The sequence below is a fragment of the Gossypium hirsutum genome, chromosome A02 (assembly GCF_007990345.1).
Source record: "Gossypium hirsutum isolate 1008001.06 chromosome A02, Gossypium_hirsutum_v2.1, whole genome shotgun sequence".
NCBI classification, from domain to species: Eukaryota; Viridiplantae; Streptophyta; class Magnoliopsida; order Malvales; family Malvaceae; genus Gossypium; species Gossypium hirsutum.
This window is the reverse complement of record NC_053425.1, coordinates 44,496,956-44,522,642: the sequence shown is the minus strand read 5'-3', so window position 1 is coordinate 44,522,642 and position 25,687 is coordinate 44,496,956. Positions and strand designations below refer to the sequence as shown.

The 25,687-nt window shown below is 35.2% G+C and overlaps 1 non-coding gene across 1 annotated transcript; it reads left to right on the top strand.

The window, feature by feature from the left end:
• Window positions 1-5,809: 5,809 nt before the first annotated feature.
• LOC121216954 (small nucleolar RNA R71) lies at window positions 5,810-5,916 on the top strand. Its single transcript, XR_005913165.1, has one exon. It is a non-coding gene; the product is annotated as a small nucleolar RNA R71 (small nucleolar RNA).
• Window positions 5,917-25,687: the final 19,771 nt, after the last annotated feature.

Sequence of the window (25,687 nt, the reverse complement as noted above, 5' to 3'; positions counted from 1 at the left end):
GTAAGCTGCAACGCGTGTAGGCTAGGCTGGATGTGTGAGCAAAGTGCAGATCCTTGTCGAGCAGACCTAGTGTGAGTGTGCGTGGGACCTGGTCCCAGGTAGCGATGCACGGGACGAAGGCCTGGTGTGGGCAGCAGCACGAAGCGAGCAATGCATCGTGCGTTGAGGGCAGGTGTGCTAGAGGTAGGCCTGCGGCGTGCGATGGAGTTGGGGCTGCTAGCCAAATGGCTACTTTTCAGCTAGGAGGTTTCGGCACTTGAAGGTTTTTGGTGCTTTAGGATTTTGAGTGATGAATGATGAAGAAGGTGGTATTTATAATGAAGGGAATAGGACTCAAAGTAGAATTCTTAGAGAAATTTAATAGCTAAAAACTCTAAGTTCTAATTCTAATCCAAGTTAACAACAATTAATAATTATATATATGCATATTAAATTATTAATGCTATTAATTTATTTAAAAATAAGATAAACTAATCCTAATTCTATGCTAAAATTGATAAAAATTAATATATAAATTATAATAGATATAATTATATATTGAAGATTATCATCTTAAAAAAAACTTATCAAATAAAATATGATTAAGTTAAAACTAAACCTAACTCTAGATAAAGTTGATAATAATTAATATATATTATAATGGATATAATTATATATTAATAATTATCATCTTTTTTTATTAAACTAAAAACATTTATTCTAAAAGCCTTTTGAAAATATTTACAAAAAGAGGCATCTAATTTTTATTATTTACAAAAGGAACAACCAAATTTTAAAAATACTTCAATTAAGTCCCTAGACTTAATGAAAATTTGAAATTCAGTTGCAATTTAAAACTTGGATCAAAATTGACCTTTTTATTTGAAAAACCAAAAATTTAATTTTATTTAGGGAATAATTTCTCGAAAAATTAAGTTAAAATCAATTCCCACGAAAGATTGGAGGGGTCACAAATGGTCCCGCTTAAGTTCCAATCTCCTAAACAGAATTTATTTAAACATACTAATCCCGAAAATATACCCTAAATCATTTATTAAAAAGGAAAATAAGAAAATTTAAACATTTGATAAAATGAACGAAATTTGATTCCATTCAGTTTTATCTCCCCAGTAATGTTTCAGACGCTGAGCATTAACTTGAAAATTACCTCCATTACCTTGGAGTTCAACGACTCCTTATGGATGGACGTGATGAATTGTAAATGGACCGGACCAATATGATTTTAATTTACCTAGAAAGAACCTTAATCTGGAATTAAATAACAAGACTTGCTGACCTGCTTCAAATTTTCGAACTCGAATGTACTTGTCATGCCATTTCTTAAGTCTCTCCTTGAGTAATTTGGCATTTTCGTATGAGAACATTCGAAATTCCTCTAGCTCATTGAGTTGGAGCATCCGTTTCTCTCTAGAAAGCTTAAGATCCAAGTTGAGTTGTCGAAGGGCCCAGTAAGTTTTCTACTCTAACTCCAAAGGCAGATGACAGGCTTTCCCAAAGACCAACCTGTAGGGTGACATCCTTAAAGGTGTCTTGTACGCTGTTCTGTAAGCCCATAAAGCATCATCCAATCTTTTGGACCAATCTCATCGGTTCGGGCAAACTACCTTCTCAAGTATGCCTTTGATCTTCTTGTTCGCCAGTTCATCTTGCCCATTCGTCTGCGGATGGTAAGCTATAGTGACCTTGTGTTTCACTCCATGTTTATCTAATAACCATTTCAACCACTAGTTCACAAAATGGGACCCTTTATTGCTGATAATAGCTCTTGGGGTTCCAAACCGTGTGAACACGTGTTTCTGCAAAAACTTAATTACAACCTTAGCATCATTTGTTGGATAAGCTTCAGCTTTGACCCACTTAGACACATAGTCTACTGCTACTAATATGTACTTGTGACCAAAAGACGGCAGAAAAGGACCAACAAAATCAATACCCCATACATCAAACAATTCTACCTCAATGATATTTGTTCGAGGCATCTCATTTCAGTTGGTGACATTTCCAACCCTTTGACATCGATCACAACTCTTTACATAAACATATGCGTCCTTGAACAGTGTTGGCCAAAAGAATCCGGCCTGCAATACTTTGGTCGTAGTACGTGTACCTCCGAAGTGTCCCCCACTTGGAGCTGAGTGACAATGGTATAGAATCTTTTGTATTTCATCTTCTACCACGCATCTCCTGATCATTTGATCTGCACACTTTTTAAACAAGTATGGTTCTTCCTAGAAATAGTAATTCACATCGTGAAGAAACTTTTTCCTTTGATGATATGTCTTATCAATTGGCATCAAAACACAAGCTAAATAGTTAGCAATATCAGCAAACCAAGGGGCATTATGGAAATGATTTACCTTCAGTATGTGTTCATCCGGAAATGTCTCTCAAATTAGTAAAAGAGGAGAGTTCCCTTCTTGTGGCTCCAATCTGGATAAGTGATCTGCTACTTGATTTTCCACTCTCTTTCGATCTTGAATTTCTAAATCGAACTCTTAAAGTAGAAGTACCCATCGGATCAACCTCGGCTTAGCATCTTTCTTAGAAAGTAAGTACTTAATTGCTGAGTGGTCCGTATAGACAGCCACTTTGGTACCTACAAGATAAGATCGAAACTTGTCAAAAGCAAACACAATAGCAAGTAACTCTTTTTCTATTACCGTATAATTCAGTTGAGCTCCTGTCAGAGTTTGACTTGCGTAGTAGATGGGATGAAAAAATTTGTTCCTTCGCTGGCCCATGACAGCTCCTATCGCGAAGTCACTTGCGTCACACATCAATTCGGATGGCAAATCCCAGTCTGGTGTGACGACTATGGGTGTTTTAACTAACCGAATCTTCAAATCTTTGAAATCCTTTAAGCATTCCTCATCAAACTTGAACGTCGAGTCTTTCTCTAATAATTTGCATAAGGGTTTAGTAATTTTGAAAAAGTCTTCGATAAATCTCCGATAGAAATCGTCGTGGCCCAAAAAGCTCCTAACACCCTTTATAGATGTTGGAGGTGGGAGTTTTTCAATAACATTTATCTTTACTTTATCAACCTCTATTCCATGTCTTGTTATACGAAGCCCTAGAACAATCCCTTCTCGTACCATGAAATGGCAATTTTTCTAGTTGAGTACTAGTTTTGTTTCTTTGCATCGCCTTAGTACCTTCGCTAGATTGGCTAAGAAATCGTCATAAGTATCTCCAAATACTGAAAAATCATTCATAAAAACTTCCAAATACTTCTCAACCATATCAGTAAAAATAGACATCATACATCTTTGAAATTTAGCAGATGCATTACATAAACCAAATGGCATGAGTCTAAATGAAAATGTACTGTACGAGCAGGTGAATGTTGTCTTGTGTTGATCTTCTGGTACTACTGTAATCTGATTATACCCTGAGTATCCATTGAGAAAATAGTAGTAGTCTCGCCTTGTGAGTCTATCCAGCATCTAGTCCAAAAACGACAAAGGAAAGTGATCTTTCCTATCGTCTTGTTTAGCTTCTAGTAGTCGATTCAAATTCTCCATCCTGTAACTTTTCTAGTTGGTATCAACTTGTTATTCTTGTTTTCAATGACCATGACACCTCATTTCTTTGGCATGTACTAGACTGGACTTACCCATGAACTGTCTGAGATGGGGTAAATTATACCCGCATCTAACCACTTGATGATTTCTTTCTTTACTACGTCCTTCATGATGGGGTTTAGTCTTTATTGTCCATCAATCGTCCCTTTTTTGCCATCTTCAAGGATAATCTTGTGCATGCATACAGATGAACTAATTCTGCAAATATCGGCTATGGTCCATCCAATAGCCTTTTTGAATTGTTTCAACACTAGGATGAGTTTCTCTTCTTGCTCACTAGTTAATTCTGCTGAAACAATCACAGGCAGAGTAGAAGCGTTACCTAAATAAACTTATTTTAAATGTGAAGGTAGTACCTTGAGTTCTAATTTAGGTGGTTCCTTGTTGACGCTTTTGGTTGGAAATAATCCCTATTCTCTAATTCCAAAGATTCAAAATGGGATTGCGGACTAATTCCCTTTTGATTAGCTTCTAACAACGGTAAGTATTCATCCTCCTTTTATCATTCAGAGGATCTGATGTCAAAATATGTTCCAACAGATCCTCAACATAGTTGAGCTCCTTCTCTACTATTAAATCCTTCAAATTGAACAGTGCAGAACAATCATCAATTGTGTCAGGAAATCGCATAGACTTAAAACGTTAAATGTTACCTGATCATCCTAAACACGCATAGTAAGCTTGCCCTTCTGTACATCAATAAGGGTCCTTCCGGTTGCTAAGAACGGTCTTCCTAAGATAATTGACACTTCTTTGTCTACTTTAAAGTCCGGGATAACAAAATCAGCAGGGAAGATAAATTTATCCATATGTACCAATACATCCTCGATTTTTCCTTCTGGATATGCTAAAGATCGATCTGCTAATTGAAGTGTAATCGTAGTTGGTCTAACTTCACCTATCCCCAACTTCTTAAAACTTGACATAGGCATCAAGTTAATACTCGCACCTAAGTCACATAATACCTTACCACTATATGTTGCTCCAATGTTGCAGGGTATGGTAAAACATCCAGGATCCTTCAACTTTGGGGGTAATTTGTCTTGAAGATATGCACTGCATTCCTTCGTCAGAGCTACCGTCTCAAATTCTCCGAGTCTTCATTTTTTGGACAGGATATCCTTCATGAATTTGACATAGTTTGGTATTTGTTCAAGTGCTTCAACCAACGGGATGTTGATATGAAGTTGCTTGAATACATCTAGGAACTTCTTGAATTGAATCTCTTGCTTCTACTTTTGAAGTCTTTAAGGGTAGGGTGGTGGTGGTTTCTTTACTAGAACTGGTTGATTCTTCTTCTGTGGCAATTCTACATCTAACGGAGTTGTTAGTTGATCAGAATTAGCTGGTTCTGAAATTTCCTTGTCAGGTTTTACAAATTCTGGTTCTTGTGAAGCTGGAATTTCAACTCTCGGTTGAACTTCCTCTGAATCTTGAACATCAGCTTGCTCCTTTTCAGTTCGATGGTGTAAGGCTCTACTGTCTTTCCACTCCTCAATGTCAACGCTTTGCAATGCTCCTTCCCTGGATACCTTGGATTCTCCGTATCACTAGGTAAAGCACCTGGTGGTCGGTTCCTAAGTTCAGTAGCAAGTTGACCCACTTGATTCTCCAAATTCCTGTAAATTCTCTAAGCTATTGGATGATTCAGCTTGAGTTGGTTTCTAAACTTGTTGGGGAAAACTAGAGGCTGGGTTGGTCTAGGTTGGGCGTAAGTGTTACTGGTTCCAGCCCCTTGGTTACTTCAAGAAAAATTAGGGTGATTACGCCACGATGGGTTATAAAAATTGGATTGATGTCCTTGTATTCCTCAATTTTGGTTCTGGTTACCTATATAGTACATGGAGTATAGATTTGATGGACATTCTTCAAACAAATGTCCTTCCCCACAATAGACATAGGCTATTTTTTCAAATTAGTTAGGTGGCTGTGCTGCAAAACTATTAGACTCATTAGTAGTAAGATTTTTAAGAATTGAGGATATTGATGATACCTGAGATGGGAGTGAAGTAAGAGCATCTACTTCATGTATTTCGGTGACTCATCTTCCTAACGTTGCTTGATTGGTTGGCCATTGGTAATTGTTGCTAGCAATCCTCTCAATGATTTCATTAGCCTCATTGTAAGACTTAGAAAAGAAAGCACCATTAGCAGAAGCGTCCACTACCATCCTCATGTGAGCATTAAGACCATTATAAAATGTCTCAAGTTGGATGCAATGTGGGATTCCATGACGAGGGCACTTTCATAGTAACTCTTTGTATCTTTCCCATGCTTCATACAATGACTCATCATCCATTTGTTGGAAAGCAGTGATCTCGTTCCTCAACTTGGCATTTTTGCTAGGCGAGAAATACTTGATAAGGAATCTTTTTGCTAACTCTTGCCATGTGGAAATTGAGTTCGGTGGCAATGAGTTCAACTAGGCTCGAGCTCTGTCCCTCAGTGAATATGGGAACAACTTCAGTTGTAATGCATCTTCGGGTATTCCGGCTAACTTGAAAGAATCGCTCACCTCCACAAATAGTCTTAAGTGTAGGTGAAGATCTTCGGTAGGCATTCCATTAAATTGGCCCACTGTCTGAAGCATCTGGAACATGACTGTCTTCAGCTCAAACTATTGTGCCTCAATTTCGGGTCTCCTAAAACCAAGATTAAGATCATTAAATACTGGCACGGCATACTGTCGTAAAGCTCTATCCCTATCATCAGCAATAAGGATAGGATTTTGAGCAGGGTTTGCTCCATTTCCTTGGATTGGATTTTTGAAATTCATTTCTTCGATCTTCCTCTGATTTGCTTGTCTTCTTCGCTGTCAGAAAGTTCTTTCTATCTCAAGGTCTACAAGGAGTAGGTCAATAATTCAGTCAATACTCATAAACACCTAAAATAATCACAGAAAAATTAATTAAATTAAAAATTAAACAGAAAAATAAACCAAAATGCAAAACTAACAAATTCACAAATAATGACTTTTTAAAACAGTCCCCGGCAATGGCATCAAAAACTTGGAACGACGAAAATGTGCAAGTGTACACAATCGTAACAAGTAATAAAGTGACAAGTAAATGTCAAGTTATCATACCCATAAGGACTGTGAAAAGGATTATTTATGAATGCAATTTAAAACACTTTGGTGAAGAATAATATTTTGTTGAAGAGGGTGATTAAAAACTAAGATTTTAAACTAAGTAGCTAAAGAAATAAATCTCAAACGCACAATTTCAAAATATGATTTAACCAAGATGACATAATTTTGTTGATTTAATTACATTTCTTTAACTTAGAATAATTAAGCTCATGCTTATGCTGTTATGAATAAATTCACGGCAACTCTATAATTTGCTAACTTATGAACATATTCACCTACACAAATCCATTCATCTCTTAACATATCCCTATGTTAATTCAAATGATTAAACAGAATTTAATAAGCAAACATGTTATGGCACATACATACTCATTAAATTGAACTAATCTCTTGCATATCCCTGTCAATTCAAATGATTAATAAAATCTAAAGAGCATATAAAAGACCCTGTGAGGTAATAAGGTATTCTTATCTTGAAACAGTTTAATCACAATAATCTTGCAAGTTATGCAAGGCAAGTGTATTGCCAGATACATTGCTAACTTAACCTTCAGCTACCTTAGAAGAATAAACATGCACTGATTAAGTATTGTGTCCATTAGTTACAATTTCAATCCGTTTAAATAATTAATTCATTAGCTACCTCGCAATTGTAATGCAAGAATAACCAAGGTATGGTTTTACTTAATCAAGCATTTTACCGAGGCCTATAACAACCTAAACACAATTTTAAAAATTTAAGCGGATGAAATGCAATCAAACCAACACGAATTAAATTCAAGCTAAACTGATTAAATTAACCATTCCAACAACATAAATATTCATAGATATTTTCATCATAACAACAACAAAAATTAAAGAGATAGGGAATAAGAATCAAATCCGGTGTTTTTTCGAGGCTTTGATAAAGTTGCTTCGTTCTTCGTTCTTTTTTGTCCTCGTCGATCAAGGCTTCTATGAACACTCAATTGCTACTACAAAATGGCTGAAGAAAAACCCTTTTCCAAGGGGAGAAATTGGCACAAGAGCAAGGGACTTGAGATGGGAAAATGAGAGGAGAAAGTGAGAGAGGAGAGAAGAGAGAAGAGATGTGAATGAATTGAGGTGTGTCTTGAATGATCAGCCAAGGGGGTTTTTATAGCTGAATGGGGCAGCTAAAATTTTCTAAAAATAGCAGCCAAAGAGCCACCCCTTGGCCGGCCATCTATGTGGCAAAGTTGATGGCTTCAACTTTGCTAAATATGGCTTGGGGCAAATCCATAAAGCCACCAATTGTGGAGGGGCTTGAAATCAACATTGACAAGTCTTCAAGAGTTTCTTTGTAAGTTTAATTAATCAGCTAATAAGCTGATTTGAGTCAGCGTTTGGACGGTTTTGGGCTGCCCAATCCTTGGCCAGTTCAGTTCAATCGGTTCGATTCAACTAGACCACTTTTTGCATAATTAATTAATAATAATTTATTTAGGCTGGAAATTAATTCACCTCGATACTTCAAATTGCTTCTCGATTTTGTTCTTCTGGTAGTGTTTGTCGAGCCATTTTTCGCCTTTTGTGCTTCTGGTAGTGTTTGTCGAGCCATTTTTTGCCTTTTGTGCAAATCTGTCGAAAATAACCAAAATTCATCAAAAATAATTATAAAATTAAATAAATTTCAACATGTTCATATTTTAAGTGCACTTTAATTATTTTATAAAAATTAATTATTTTTTTACAATAATTTAACCGAATTCGCATGAATTTAAGTTAAAAAGGTATGAAAAAGTGTAAATTTTTGTGTTTCCAATATTCCACCTCTGTTCTCTATAGCGGGTCCTGATAAAATTCTTAGGTGGACACCTCTTCAGATTGTTTCTCTATGCCTATCGCTGGATTAAGGAAGGTTCGTGGAATTCAAGGAAGGATGTTTGGAATTTGCTTTAGAAGTTTTAAGGTCCTCAAAGTGTTCGAGTTTTCATTTTGAAGGTCCTCAAACAATGTTACTTACTCAGTTGGAGCGGTCAAGGCATAGAATTAGTAGTGATACAAGATGTTCATTATGTGGACACGACATGGAGGATGTTATTCACACTATTAGAGATTGTAGTGTAGCAAGATATGTGTGGTCCTAGATCATTCCACCACAAAAGCAGACCCTTTTCTTTTCAAGTAATTTACAAGATAGGATTGCTTCGAATTTAAAAAAGTCATAATTTTATTTTGAGGAATGTCAATTAGTCGTGCTTTTTTGGTATTGTTTCTTGGCGTATTTGGAAGAATAGGAATCTAGTTTTCAGGGTGTGCCATGGAGTATTGAGAAAATTATGAAAAATGCATATAGTTGGGAAAAACAATACCTTACTACTCACACTGGGGATTCTGAGAAGTGGGGCTCAATGGTGGAAACAATGGAAGTAGAAAGGTGGATTAGATTAAGATCAGATGGAGCTGTTAAGTTTAACACAGGATGTGTTGTCATCGGAGGTGTAAGGATGGACCATAATGGAAATTGGATCTTTGATTTTAATCGTGGGTTGGGAAATTGTTCAATTTTCGAAGCTGAGGTTTGGGGAATTCTCAATGGTGTGATGTTGATACAAGGAAGAATTCATGACAAAGTATTAGTGCAAACAGACAACATGGAAATTATTGGGGATATCAAGGAGCCCTTGTTAAAGAATTCAAACTCTACAATAATTAGACACATAGCTCAGCTTCTGCAGCAGATGAAGAGTTGGTGTAACACTCCTAACCTGTATCCATCACCGGATTAGGGTTACAGAGCATTACCGTACAATCAAAACATTTAAACTTAACTTCATTCAATGATATAAACAAATCATAAATCAAACATATACATACATACCGTCCCTAAATCAAGCCCTCGAGGCCCTAAAAATATCTTAGAAATGATTCAGGACCAATTTGAAATCATTTAGAAAGTCTAGGAAAAAAGTCATAAAATTTTGGAAACAAGGGTCACACGGCCGTGTGCCTTACACGGCTGAGACACATGCCCGTGTCTAAGGCTATGTAACCTTCGAACTAGGGACACACGGCCGTGTCCCAACCTGTGTTCTTACCTATGTAACTCTCTAAGTAGGGTTACATGGCCATGTCACACGCTTGTGTTCCAGGCCGTGTAACTCTCTAAGTTTCCCCATACACCCGTGTGCCAGGCCTTGTAACTCACTAACTTGAATACAAAGGAACTCTCAGATGACACACGCTCATGTTGCTAGGCCATGTGCCACGTACGGCTGAGTCACACGTTCGTGTCTCAAGCCGCGTTAACCTAAAATTCACCTAGAATCAGACCATCTCAATACCATATTATGCTTAACTTCTCAAATCATTCATGCACACATTAAAGGAACCTAAATGCAACACCCCTTGCCCATATCTGATGCCGGGACATGGTTCGATGTGTTACCTGACTTAACTCAACCAACTGTACAAAATCGGGCGGTAAAATTTTGATAAATTTTAAAACTTTTACTTTCATAAGCAATTAGTTCCTTGAATGGGCTTATGAGGCCCAAAACATACATTCGAGACGATTTAGACTTAACAGAGAATTTAAGAAAAACTTGGTGAAATTCATGCTTTAGGGTTCCACATGCCCGTGTGACTCAGGACACGCCCACATCCTCAGCCCTTGTGCGACACTGACTTTGGGCACGACCATGACACACGCCCGTGTGGCCTACTCGTGGGCAATACTGACTTATAGACATGGCTATGGCACACGCTCGTGTGGCCTAACCATGGACAATACTGATTTAAAAGTTTAAGTGCAGGGGGACACACGGCCATAACACACACCCATGGGGGTGAGCCGTGTGTCACACACGGTCTAAACAAACGCCCGTGCGTCTTACCCGTATGGACAAATTGGGCTATCTTCCAAGCCATTTTGTTACCCAATTCGCCCAACCTACACAAGATAATTTCAATATGCTAATTCCATCCCAAAAGACATCAATTCATCCATAGAAGGACCATCATATACATTTTCCAAAATGAATAATAGCCATTATCTAAGCTTAATACAAAATGAAGGGCTTTTATCTTAAGCCAATATACGTAAACAATTCTCAATAATACAACTCCCTAGTCTAGCCCTATACATGCCAAAATCAAAAATATAAATCCAACTATACCGAGTATTACGGCTGATAGTGTGACCGATATCTTTAACTCCAGGGGATCCTCGAGCAAAATGGCAGTACTGAAAAAAAAAGGGATGGAAAGAGAGTAAGCATAAATCTTAGTAAGTTACATATAAATATATATACAACAACAACTTCACCGTTTATTAATTATGGTCATAGCTCAAAGGTAAGTATAAACTGGACTTACTCATTACCATCAACTCAAATCATATTTTCTAATCGAGCTCATTACTCATGCCTACCAAATAAGTACCTATAACACTTACAACATTATCATACTTTCCTTATTAAATATCTTTCTTAACTCTTAAAGCTGAACCTTTTGGAATACTACCGGATATTCTATAAGTGTCAAACATGGGTTAAGTTGCCACTGTCATGTCCCAGACATGGTCTTACGCTGGCTATCTCCATCGAGGCCGATGCCATGTCCCAGACATAGTCTTACTCTAGCTCTCGTGTATACCTGCTGATGAATGTCCCAGACATGTCTTACACTAGCACGAAACTTAGCCGATGCATGTCCCAGACACGTCTTACACTGGCTAACACCATCGAAGCCGATTCATGTCCCAGACATGTCTTACACTGGCATTCACCTCTACACCGATGCTGTGTCCCAGACGTGGTCTTACACGGGCTATCATGATGCGGCTGATGCATGTCCCAAAAACATCTTACACTAGCCCTCGTCTCAATACCGATGCCATGTCCCAGACATGGTCTTATACTGGCTCTCACATAACCCCATGTCATAGCATGAATATCCAGTTTGTTTCCTAGGGTTCTTACTGGATCTTTCGACTTTCTCAATCATAAATTCGTATACTTAGTTCCAATTCTAGAAATTTATGCTATATCAAATCAATAACAATCAGACACATGCATTAATAATATAGTTGTATTATTTACATACAACTTACCTGGGTTTACAAAAAGTACTTGACTAGTCGACTTAATCGGATTGCTTGGCTTTGCCCCCGTCTAGGCTGGATTTTGGTAAATCTTGATCTATAATAACAAAATGCACTCATTCAGTAATTAAACACATTAGGCTATCTAAAATTTACATCTTTGGTAAAATGACCATTTTGCCCCTAGACTTTAGCAAAATTACCATTTTACCCCATGCTCAAATTTTGATTTTTATCGAAATTCTTCGTATTTCAAGCCTAGATAAAATATTTTTACTACTAGAGCAACCCCAAATTCTCACTATTTCACACACTTATTACTTAATTTGCAACTTATGCAAAATAGTCCCTTTAGGTGTTTTCATGCTAACACCCTTCATAAAAGTTGTTTATAACCCAACTAGGACTCGTATTCCTCCATAAAAACTCAGCATATACCACAAATACATCCATGGAAAAATTCTAAACTCTTGAGCATTTTGTAAGATATCACCCTCATTTGAAAGCTCATGCTTCAAGGGTCTCAAAAGTGTAAAAATCTTAAAGAAAACTAATTAAAATAACTTACTTATGAGTGCTTTAAGTTACTGCAGATTTTTGAGCTTTCAAACCTCAATATTTAATGATAATTTCAGTGAAGAAAGAAGATGGAGAAGAAGAAAATGATAGCTAGGCTTTTAGGCATTATTTTATCACCAAATCATGACATCATCTACCTAATACTTTGACTATTAGTTTAAAATCCATCACATGGCTGGCCAACACTATTAAAAAGGGTGTAGTTGCCCTTTAAAAGCCCTAAATTTTGATTTTCTAGATATTTAACATATTTGGTTACTAAAAAGTAACTTTTTCCCTTTTTGCGATTTAGTCCTTTTTCGCAATCGGGCTTGAAAATATTAAAATTACCTCACCAAATTTTTCATGCACTAATATAATCGTGCTACAAGCTTATAAAAATACTAAAAATAATTTTTTTATCTTTAGATTTGTGGTCCCGAGACCACTTTTTTGACAGGCCCTAAATCAGGTTATTACATTTCTCCCCCCTTAGGGATTTTCGTCCTCGAAAATCTTACCGGTGAATAAGTTCGGGTACTATTCTCCCAGAGACTCCTCAGGTTCCCATGTGGCTTCCTCGACTCCATGTCTATGCCGCAAAACCTTCACAAGTGGTATATTTTTGTTTCTTAGTTGTTTGACTTCTCGAGCTAAAATCTTGACCAGTTTATCACTATAAGTCATTTCTGGAAGAATCTCAACTTCAGTTGGCGCAATTATATGCGAAGGGTCTGATCTGTATCGGTGTAACATAGACACGTAAAACACATCGTGAATCTTTTCTAACTCTGGCGGCAATTCCAAATGGTAGGCAATAGGCCCTACTCTCTTGGTAATCTTATAAGGTCCTATGAAACAAGGACTCAACTTGCCCTTTTTACCAAATCTGAGGATTTTCCTCCACGAGGAAACTTTCAAAAATACCTTATCCCCAACTTCAAATTTAATCTCCCTTCGTTTCAAATTCGCGTAGGATTTTTGTCTATCGAGCCGGCTTTCAAACAGTCACAAATCACCTTAACTTTTTCCTCAGCCTTTTTAATCAAATCCACCTCGTGAATCTGATTCTCTCTCAACTCGGTCCAGAATAAGGTTGTTCGGCACTTTCTTCTATACAAAGCTTCATAAGGTGCCATTTTCAAACTCAACTGATAGCTGTTGTTATAGGCAAATTCAACCAATGGTAAGTATTTTTCCCAACTTCCTTGAAATTCAAGAACGCAGCACCTTAACATGTCTTCTAAGATCTGTATTACTCTTTCCGACTGTCCATCAGTTTGTGGATGAATTGCCGTACTGAAACTCAACTTTGTTCCTAGAGCCGCTTGTAACTTTTTCCAAAACCTTGAGGTGAACCTCAGGTCTCGATCAGATACAATCGATAATGGCACACCATGAAGCCTCACAATCTCAGAAACATACAAGTCTGCCAACTTCTCAAGGGAGTAGTCGATACGCATTGGTATGAAATGTGCTGACTTAGTGAGTCTATAGACAATAACCCATACTGCATCTCTCTTTTTCGGGGTTAGAGGCAAACTGGTCACGAAGTCCATGGTGATACGATCTCATTTCCACTCGGGAATCATAATAGGCTGAAGTAAACCTGAAGGCACTTGATGTTCAGCCTTTACTTATTGACACACTAGGCACTTGGAAACGAACTCTGAAATGTCTCTTTTCATACCCGACCACCAATATATTTTCTTAAGGTCGTGGTGCATTTTCACGCTACCTGGGTGAACTGACGAACAACCACTGTGTGCCTCTCGTAAAATCTTCTGAATAAGCTCACTATTTTTGGGTACACAAACTCTGTCTTTGAATATTATATACCCATCAGTAGTAATACGAAAATCTGACTTAATCTCTGATTCACACTGAGTTCTCTTGGCTTGTAGTTTCTCGTCATCTTTCTAAGCTTTACGGATTTCATGAAGGAAATTCGGTCTGGCTTTCAACTCTGCTAGGACCGATCCATCACTAGATGTAGTCAATTAAGCGTTTAAGGCTCTCAAGGCAAACAACGACTTCCTACTCAAAGCGTCGGTGACTACGTTTGCCTTTCCCGGATGATAGTCGATTAACTTATAATCTTTTATTAGCTCTAACCATCGTCGTTGCCTCAAATTCAACTCTTTCTGAGTCATTAGATATTTTAGACTCTTGTGATTGGTAAATACTCGGCATCTCTCACCATACAAATGGTGTCGCCAAATTTTCAGTGCGAACACCATAGCTGCTAGCTCTAAATCATGGGTCAGATAATTCTTCTCATGAGGTTTTAGTTGTCTCGAGGCATAGGCTATAACCTTGCCCGACTTAGGTTGCACTAATATTGGAGCTTTGGTCAACAAAGCTTTTAATTTCTCGAAGCTCTGTTGACACTCTTCTATCCATTCAAACTTGACATTTATCTGCAGTAGCCTTGTTATTGGTGTAGCTATCATGGAGAATCCATTTACAAATCGTCTATAGTATCCCGCTAGCCCCAGAAAACTGCGAACCTCTGTCACATTCCTCGGCAGTTTCCACTCCACAATGGCGGAGATCTTATTTGGATCAACTCGGATTCCATCACCTGACACTATATGTCCTAGAAACCCGACCTCCTTGAGTCAAAACTCGCTCTTATTAAACTTGGCATAAAGTTGCTTATCCCTCAAGATCTGCAACATAGTTCTCAAATGCTCCGTGTGCTCATTCTCATTATGCGAATAAACCAAGATGTCATCAATAAAAACGATGACGAACCTATCCAAATACAGTCAGAAGATGCGGTTCATCAAGTCCATAAATACCGTTGGGGCATTTGTCAATCCAAAAGGCATAACAAGAAACTCGTAATGCCCATATCTCGTTCGAAAAGTAGTCTTGAGCACATCTTATTCCTTGACTTTTAACTGGTACTAACCTGACCTCAAATCTATTTTAGAAAATACAGTGGCTCCTCTCAGTTGATCGAAGAGATCATCTATCCTCGGTAAAGGATACTTGTTCTTCACTGTCACCTTGTTAAGTTGTCTATAGTCGATACATAACCTCATCGACCCGTCCTTCTTTTTCACAAAAAGCACTAGAGCACCCCATGGTGAGTAACTTGGTCTAGCAAAACCTTTATCTGTTAACTCTTACAACTGTACTTTCAACTCCTTCAACTCAGTGGGGGCCATTCTATACGGTGCAATCGAGATTGGTGTTGTACCAGGAACTAACTCTATACCAAACGCAACTTCTCTTTCTGGAGGAAACTCAGGCAACTCTTCCGAAAAAACATTTATAAACTCATAAACCACTGGTACTGGCTCAATCTTCGACTCGGACACTTGGGTATTCAGCACAAAAGCTAAATAAGCTTCATAACCTTTTCTCAAATATTTTTCGACGACTAAAAATGATATTACCACAGGCAGGTTATCCAACCCAACTTGAAGAACATCACCATCCTCACATCTTAACTGAATTACTTTTCTTCCACAGTCTACTACAACACTATGGGAGGTCAGCCAATCCATCCCAAGAATTACATCGAATTCATTAAACGGAAATAACATCAAGTTGGCCAGAAAGCAATGGCCTTTAATCATCAAAGGATAGTTTCTACATACTTGGTCCACTAATACATGTTTGCCTAACGGGTTAGACACTTTTATTACAAACTTAGTGGACTCTACTAACATGTTTATACGGGGCATCAAATCTATACATATATAAGAGTGGGTAGACCCCGGGTCAATCAAAGCAACAACATAAATGTCATGAATAGAAAAAGTACCCATAATCACGTCAGGAGATTCTGCCTCCTCACGGGCACGGATAGCATAAGTCTTCGCAGGCGCTTTGCCCTCGAGCCTCACCACTGCATCTCTAGTCGTGCCTCCACTGTTAGCTCTACTGCCCGTATTTTTTTGGGGTCTGCCCCTCAAAGGAGCACTACTCGCCCTCACCTCTTGATTTTTCCCTTTGTCATTTATTTCAGGACAATCTCAGATGAAGTGGTCTAATGACCCACACTTGAAACAACCCCTCTCATTTACTCAACATTCGCCCAAGTGGCATCTCCCACATTGTAGACACTCTTGCCTATTTGGCCGTATATTGCCGACGCTAGCAACCGAAGTGGCCTGGGCTTTAGACGTCATATTCTAAAAATTCATATACTTAGTTCATATTGGCCGTATCTTTCGACTTTCTCAATCATAAATTCATATACTTAGTTCCAATTCTAAAAATTTATGCTATATCAAATCAATAACAATCGAATACATGCATTAATAATATATTTGTATTATTTACATATAACTTACCTCAGTTTACAAAAAGTACTTGACTAGTCGACTTAATCAGATTGCTTGGCTTTGCCCCGGTCTAGGCTCGATTTTGGCAAATCTTGATCTATAATAACAAAATGCACTCATTCAGTCATTAAACACAATTAGGCTATCTAAAATTTACATCTTTGGTAAAATGACCATTTTGCCCCTAGACTTTAGCAAAATGACCATTTTACCCCCATGCTCAAATTTTGATTTTTTATCGAATTTCTTCATATTTCAAGCCTAGCTAAACTCTTTTCACTATTTCACACACTTATTACTTAATTTGTAACTTATGCAAAATAGTCCCTTTAGGTGTTTTCATGCTAACACCCTTCATAAAAGTTGTTTATAACACAACTAGGACTCATATTTCTCCATAAAAACTCAGCATATACCACAAATACATCCATGAAAAAATCCTAAACTCTTGACCATTTTGTAAGAAATAACCCTCATTTGAAAGCTCATGCTTCAAGGGTCTCAAAAGTGTAAAAATCTTGAAGAAAACTAATTAAAATCACTTACTTATGAGTGCTTTAAGTTGCTGTAGATTTTTGAGCTTTCAAACCTTAATATTTGATGATAATTTCGGTGAAGAAAGAAGATGGAGAAGAAGAAAATGATAGCTAGGCTTTTAGGCATTATTTTATCACCAAATCATGACATCATCTACCTAATACTTTGACTATTGGTTTAAAATCCATCACATGGCAAGCCAACACTATTAAAAAGGGTGTAATTTTCCTTTAAAATCCCTCGATTTTGATTTTCTAGCTATTTAACACATTTGGGTACTAAAATGTAACTTTTTCTCTTTTTGCGATTTAGTCTTTTTTCGCAATCGGGCTTGAAAATATTAAAATTAACTCACCAAATTTTTCATGCACTAATATAATCGTGCTATAACCTCATAAAAATAATTTTTCTATCTTCGGATTTGTGGTCCCGAGACCACTATTCCGACTAGGCCCTAAATCTGGTTGTTACACTAAACATCACCTAAACACATATCAAAGTACCTTTTCAATGTTTTAACACAACTAACTAATATGCCATTCAAAGGCACCTTAATCAACAACTAAATATTACCTATCTAAACATGTCAATTATGCCATACTTCAATCATCAAATTCTAGTTCAACATTTACCCAAAACATGCCACAAATTTTACCATTAACACATCATTTCAAACATACCATAAGAACCATTCAAATATGCATAGTAGCATAACCAAGTTGACACAATTTGATAAAGCATCCAAAAGGTGCCAAACCAATATAGCATCCATAACTTATATAAGCCAATTCACCAACTAAACATTCAACAAAATGACATTACAATTCAACCTATACATGCCATTATAACCTTGGCCAAAACATTCAAAAACTACGGATATTTATGCTAGATAGTGTGATAAATCTCTGATGAGCTTCCAAACCAATCAAGCTTCCAATAATCTATAAAACATAGGAAAGAAACTATGTAAGTAATTAATGCTTAGTAACTTTGTATAGATCAAAACATAACTTACCATTTCAATTTGCATAATTTAAAGCATAAGTACATTAAATTCCAAACCATAAGCTTGTTATAAGCCTATACATCACCATCAATTCACAAGTTAGCACATTTGTACATAAACTCATTTGAACTCACCATATGATAAGCCATTTTCCATATAAAATACATCATTTGATTCATGCATCTTTTTCATAAGCTTATGCATAATTCCATTTGAAAACTTATCATTTCAATTCCTTTCCTTACCCGTTGAACCATCTAAAATTTCATCAGATACTCGGAAAGCTCACACAAAGTGTCTTTACATAACCGTAACCTTTCCTTTACATCATTGCTCACACAAGCTATGAAATTGGCATGCTCACATGAGCTGTGGGTCAAAATGTAAGCTACACGATGTTGCTCACACGAGCTGTGTAGTATCCGCAACAAATGCAAGACCTCGCCATCGGTAAAACATTCAAGACCAACACCTGAAACATGAAATCCCTAATGACATGTCATTTGTATCCTATGAATTCTTAAGGTTCAACCGGGGCTCGATAATAGTCATAGCGCTGATTTTTTCATACATTGATCAATTTACATTATAAATAACATAATAACATATGATTTGAAATAACATCAATACGATAATCATTTATACGAACTTACCTCAACAACTAGGGACATGAAGGTAAATCAGGCTAATCCGTAGCTTTTGCTTTTCCTCAATCTAGGCTCGTACATGGTTTATCTTGATCTAAATAGATAATTATATTTAATTAAGTACTTCAATTAACCTTAAACATTCAATTCAATCCACATTTTACCTCTAACATTTTAACTTTTTTACAATTTAGTCCTTAAGCTTATAACTTAAAATCTAATCATTTTAATCTTAATCTATGTTAACCAAATATGCAAGGGACCTTGAAACAACCCATGTTTATCATCATTTCACGTTAAAACCATAAAATTCATAACTTTAACAATTTAGTCCCTAATTTTCAAAATTAATAAAAAATCTCTTTGTAAAACTTTTTTATTTATCAACAAAGATTCATAATATAGCATTTAACATCAAAAACCATTCAAGAACATTGTTGGCATAACCCTCAACCTTTAACAATTTTACAAATTAACCCTCGGGGTAGCTAGATTAAGCTAAAACAACCTTAAAAACATAAAAATCATTAAAAAAGGGCTCGAAATCACTTACATGTAATAAGCTAACTTGACCGAATATTCAAAGCATAAAAATGGCTTCCTCTTTCCTTTATTTCAGTGGAGAAAAATAATGTAGAAGATGATACCATTTTTTTTACTTATTTTTAGTTTAAGTTAATTGATCAAATTACTATTTTAACCTTAGTTTTTAACTTTAAAAATCACTTAAACTATGTCCATATATGTCCACTGACTTTAGAATGGTACAATTACCATTTAATTCCATTCACTTTAAAGTTTCATAGCCATTTGACCCTTTTAACTAATAGAACTTAGCTTTTACACTTCTTACGATTTAGTCCTTTTCACTTAATTAATCAAGCAAACATCAAAATTTCTTAATGAAATTTTAATACGACCTTACTAAAATTCCATAGACATTAAAATAATAATAAAATAATAATTTACTCGCCGAATTTGTGGTTTCAAAACCACTATTCCAGTTTCACTGAAACGAGCTATTACAGTTGGTCTCTTTAATATATCCCTAGGGAAGAAAATAAGGAAGCTGATCGCATTGCCAAATTGTCGCTCAATAGTGGGGAAGGTTTACAAATATTTGCGCTCCTCCCTTTGAGTCTTTGTAGTGTATAGTAAAGTTTCTTATTTCATTCACCAAAAAAAATGCATTGATAGAGAATAGAGTGGAAGAAAGATTGTATATTCACTCGGGAAATAAGGATTCAAATATAACTTGTAAAGAAGAAATAAAAAAAATTTAGAAATAAAAAAAATAAAAACAGTAAAAAAATTGAAAACAAAGAATAAATAAAAGTAATAAATAAATAGAAATTAGAAAAAAAAACAATGTGGAAGATGGAACTAGTAAACCAATGGATATGATGGATAGATGAATAAGTGTCCAATTAAACCATTTAATATAAATATCAACAAACTCAATTAATGGCTCTAATCAACCTTCCAAGAAATAATCCTTAGCAAATTAAAGGATGAAGAATGAATTCTCAAGACTTCTTACAGAAAATCGAGAAGAAAACTACTTCTAAAAATCACAATAAACAAATCTTACACAAAGAAATTAACTCCCATAGTTGAAAACTTTATTCATGAAAACCATTGTATCTCTGATGAACAATGAAAAGACCTTTATATAGGCTAGCTTAATTACATTCAAATGAAACTCTAAAGTATAATGGAACTCTAATTAATCTAAACGAGAAATAGTTTTAAAGTAAATTTTGCTTGTTTGACTAAGAAACATAAAACTCCTTGACAACTTAAAATACTTAAAGAATATCTAAAATTCGAAATAAATAAATAATAAAATGGTCATAACTTGAGCTCCCAAACTCGAAATTGAGTAATTCAAAGTGCATTGTGTAGTTAAGAAATAGATTTTGAATGCCATGCAGACATCTCAACCCAGAAAATGCCTGAATCTCATTTAAAAAGCCGTTACAAGTCGGTTGATTTTTCAAACTTAAAATTTGACAGATTCAGTGAATGAAATTTAATAAATTTCATCCTATTCGTACGTGCATATATCGCGCATGTTTGAATTTGAAGAAAACATTATTAAAAAATAAACCATAAACTCTAAACATGAATTATAAAATAAACATGAAAAATATAAAAAAGAAAATTCTTAAATCAACCCATGAAACAACAAATCAGACAAATTTTGTGCAAGATGTTCATCAAAGCCTAAAAAACAAAAAATCAATAACCATTTAGCAATATTATATATATATATTCGATTCTTTTATGTCACTCTCCCATTTATAAATGCTAAAAAAAAAGAAAAACAATCGAGATTGTGGCAATTATTAGATAAAATTAAGGTTTATTTGGGTTATGCTGGCATATGCTATTGAAGACTATTTTGAATGAAGCACTTTGGTTTTTAATATTCTCCACTTGAAAAAAAAAATAACCTCCTCATACTTTCCATAAGTTACCTATGAAAACTGAAAACCCTTCTTTTGGAGATTTATATTGATATTCTATTTCTATATTATAATTCATATAAAGTTGTGCAACTTTGAAGGCCAGGATTATATATATTATTTGCATATGTCCGAGTTCTAAGGTTTTGATTGCTGCAATGTGGCTGATAGAAAGAGATATTTTTGAAGGTAAGAAATCATTGGAAGATGGCGCAGCTTGTTTCTTGTTTAATTAGGGTTCTAAAGGCTAGAGGGCGTGATATAGGCGCACTATTAAGCCAAAATGCGAAAGTTGAGGAACCACCTTTGCTTTGGTCTTGGCATGTCCTTCTTGAGTGCAAGACATGTAGATAAAAGCTTGTAATGACATCATGATTTCATTCAACTCTTCATATTTCAAATACTTAATTACATCAATTTGAAGTAATTTGGGTGGGATAGTTTTGGTTTGTGATGTGTGGCTGGAATTCTTTTGGGTTTAGGTTTTTAAAGTTTTTAATTGAAGTGTTTTTTAGAAGAATTGTTTTGTATTCAAGTTATTTAGATTTATCAATCAAATTTTTGGGATCAAGTTATTTCTGAGCTTTTTCATTTAAATTTGACATTTAGATTCAAATCATGTTGTGTTTATGATTTAGATGATTTCTAACTTTGAATTGAATATACTTATATTGTTAATTTTTTACGATGAAATCAAAATTAATTGGATTTGACTTAATTGGGTTACAATTTTGGTTAGGGATATTGTTAGAGATTGTGTGACTTGAATCTCATCACTTGTTAAAGAAATAAATATAGTAACAAAATAAGGGGATTTGTGTGACCCGAACCCTATCGCTTGTTGAATTAAATATATTGTACTCTATGTTGATGATATTCTAGTAATTGGCAATCAACTTCAAGGTGTTGAGCATATAATTGAGGCTCTCTCTAATCAATTTTCACTAAAGATTTAGGTTCGCTTCACCATTTTCTTGGTATTGAGGGTGTTCTGTTCTACTGATGGTTTCTTGCTTTCTCAACACAAATACACAAATGATTTATTACAAGAGGTTGACATGCACAACTGTAAAGGAGTTTCTACGCCTATGACTTCTACCGTTGTTATCGATCCATCTCCCAATGACTCACTTGTTGACAATTCTCTCTATCGGCGGATCATTGGTAAATTTCATTACCCGCCCTGATATTGCCTATGTTATAAGCAAGTTATCACAAGCTATACATCAACCGTTTATGTCCTATCGGATTGCTCTCAAACGACTTCTTGTTATCTCTATGCTACCTCTTCTTATTGTCTTCAAATTGCCAAAGCACCCGATCTACGCCTATTTGCATATTCTGACTCTGATTGGGTTGGTGATCCTAATGGTCGCATACTTCAACAACCAAATATATAATCTATTTTGTCAACTCTCCTCTTTCATGGTCTTCGAAGAAGCAATGCTCGGTTTCTTGCTCATCAACAGAGGCTGAATATGGAGTTGTTGCCCCAACTGTGTGGGAGACCAACTGGCTTACCCACCTACTTCATGAACTTCGTGTTCCACTTACAGCAGTTCCTCAAGTTCTCTGTGACAATTTAAGCACATCTTACATTTGTGCCACTCTAGTGTTCCACAACCGCATGAAACACCTGGTCATTGACTTTCACTTTGTTGGTGAACAAGTTCAGAATAAAACACTTGAAGTTAAACATTTGCATGCAACTGATCAAGTTGCGGATCTTCGAACAAAACCGTTGCCTCGAGCTTCCTTCAATCACCATTTTCCAAGTTAGGCGTGGTTGACATCGACGCAAACTTGGGGGAGCGTAATGACAACCACTGACTTAGTCCATAACAACAATTATTTTGTTTTGATTTCTTCTTGTTATTCTTTTGAATTTCCTTCATTTTATTTCAATTTTTTTTCTTTTTGGTATTATCTTTGTGGTTTCATGAGCTATGTAACCTCTATAAATAGCTACCAAAATGTCAATAAACTTATCTACTCCTTTCTCACCATTGGCATACCTTGTCCATGAACGTCATTGTTGCAGATAACGGAACTTTCTCATTTGTAACATTTCATTTCTCATGTAAACCTATATATGATTTTGCATGTAAAAGGGAAATAGAGCTTTCTTTGCCAAATAAATTAACCCGAAAAGCAGAGTATGGAAATTAGAGAAACAGAAATATAGAACAATTTTAAGTTAATGAAAACTTCAGAAACCCTAAGAAAAAAAAATAAGAGTTTCGATTTGGAAATATAAGAAATATGACAACCAAAATTTTCATTTAAAAAAAGTCATAAAGCTTATAAAATTAGAATAAAATAGACTCCATGGATATAACGTCCAAATGACAAAATTGGATTGGGTTTCAAACCACAAACTTTTTTTTTTAATAGAAAATTAGAGCGAGATAACATGATAGATAGGATATCACCAAATTAAATAATTAAACCTTAACCTGAAACAAATCTAACACAAGATTTGATTTGCTTTAAAACATCTAAGACTCCCAATAATCAGCATTAATTTTGACCACCTGGTACCAACACTGTCCTATAGGATTGAAAATGACAACAATGTCATTGAACAAAAATATTAATAATAAAAACACCAAATGACAAGAATGTCCCTTGATGGTAAGGGCCCATGATTGAGACCAAACAATAGGGGAAAAGGCTATTTATATAATAGAAATACACCCTTTCTTTTTATGACAGCCACCTTAAATAGACGCGTGGAGTGATGTAGAAATGGATGGGGGCATTGCGCATTGGAGTGAAGTGAGAGAGTGCATGGAACACGTGGTGTAATCGGAGCAAGGTGGTCGACGTGGGGTTGAGGTAGAGGCGAAACCGGGTTAGTGCCCAAATCCCATGCCAAAGATCTCGTGGGTTCATTTGAGAAGACACACGTACGATAGCATCGTCACCAGACATGTGTTGTTCATAATAATAATAATTTACTCGGCTGCTGTTTAAGATTTTTCCGCCATCATCAACTTGACAGATCTTTATGCGTGCTTCATAATTTTTTTTTGCTTTCAGGCTGGGTCACTCTCACTTTCATGTACATGTCCATTAACTTCCCTGTTCATTTGCAAATTGAAAAACCCTTTAAACTTTTTATTAGGTAAAAGTATATTTGAGTTACTTATAATAAGAGTCTATTTATATTTTATTTTTTTACTTAAAAAATAGGTAAATTAATTTTTATATATTAAGTCAAAGAGTAAATGAGATTTTTTAAGTTTTATTTATTTTTATTATTAAAAATTGATCACTGTATATTAACATGAGGTAAACATGACATATCTCATGTAATTGTCTAGTTATTTTATTAAGAAGGTTAATTTTAAATAATAAAAATAGATAAAAATTTTAAATAAAAAAATTAATTTATTTTTTAATTTAATATGAAAATATTAATTCATTTATTTTTAAGGGGCTGGAATATACTATTGATCGGAAAGGATGGCAACTTTGCTAGGTGTCTATGATATGGACTCAGCTTGGCCTAGGTTGTTCTAAACGCCAGCTGAATTGCGAGTGGGGCATGGGTTCCTCGAATCTCTGTTTTCCGTTATTTATGCTAGTGGCGGCGGACATTGATGTTTCAATCCTTAACTTTTCCCTTTGTTTTTATTCATGTCCATTATAGAGTTATATTTATTTTCTCATAATCACGTTAGATTATGATTAGATTTTTAAACAAAGGAACAGCTTTCTTAAATTTACTTTTTATATTTATGAAATCTTGGTTCAGAAAATATCCACATCTTTACGGCTCTTTCTTTGTGAAGTTAATAACTTTTTTTTCTTAATTATAAAATTTTAATTTTTTGGATAGTGGCTGCTAGACATGATTGTGGATTGAGGTTATTTGTTAAAACTCAAGAGTTAGTTAAATTTTTGGGGATTTAGTTAAAATTATTAGGTTCAAAAAATAAATTTAAATAAAAAGTTAGACTTAGTTCAAATTTAAACATTCAAGATTTGAGTCCAACACAAATTATTTTAATTTAATTTAAATTTATGATAATATATACTATAATAATATAAAGATTAAAAAGTGATAAGACGTCTATATATAAAACTTTAGTAAAAGATGATATATTAAATTAAAAAGTACACAAATATTTGTAAAAAAAATAAAAATAACATGTACTAAAATAAACTTAACTATTTATAAATATAGAAAGAATGAGACAAAATTTTAAATTTTTTAAGTCGAGTGGAATTTAAATAAATATAAAATATAATAAAATCAAGCTTAAATCCATCCTAACATGACTCATGAATACCTTTAATAAATACTTCTCTCAACAATATTATTACAATATTATCACAAAATTTTAAAACTTCTCTACCTAAAAATTCAAAATTCAATATTATTACAATATTTCTAGTAATGAACCTAACACATTAGCTGAGTT